Consider the following 373-nt stretch of genomic DNA (forward strand, 5'->3'; position numbering starts at 1 on the left):
AGAGAAAGTGGGTGCAGGTTAGTGCCTAATAAGGGTGAGCGGGATGGGAAAGTGCTGTAGCAGCCTGCGGCGCTGGGGGAACCAAGAGGTGACAGTGATGGAGGAGGGACCCTCAGGCAGGGGAGAGCTGGGGGATGTGAGCGGGTCAGCCCAGGCTGTCAACAGCAAAGGGGAGAAGCGGTGGTGCTTTTCTCTCTCTCCATCACGCACATCCTTCATGCCTCTTCCTGCCTACGGGACGCTCAGCCTGGCCGGCCGGGTGTCTCTGAAACACAGCAGCACCGGCAGGAAGGAAGAGGAGGCAGCTGGAACAGAGATAAACACTGTTTTGCTCAGCCCAGGCCGGCTTGTACAGCCCCACCAAGCGCTCTCT

The sequence above is a fragment of the Phaethon lepturus genome, unplaced genomic scaffold (genome assembly GCF_000687285.1).
Source record: "Phaethon lepturus isolate BGI_N335 unplaced genomic scaffold, ASM68728v1 scaffold20492, whole genome shotgun sequence".
NCBI classification, from domain to species: Eukaryota; Metazoa; Chordata; class Aves; order Phaethontiformes; family Phaethontidae; genus Phaethon; species Phaethon lepturus.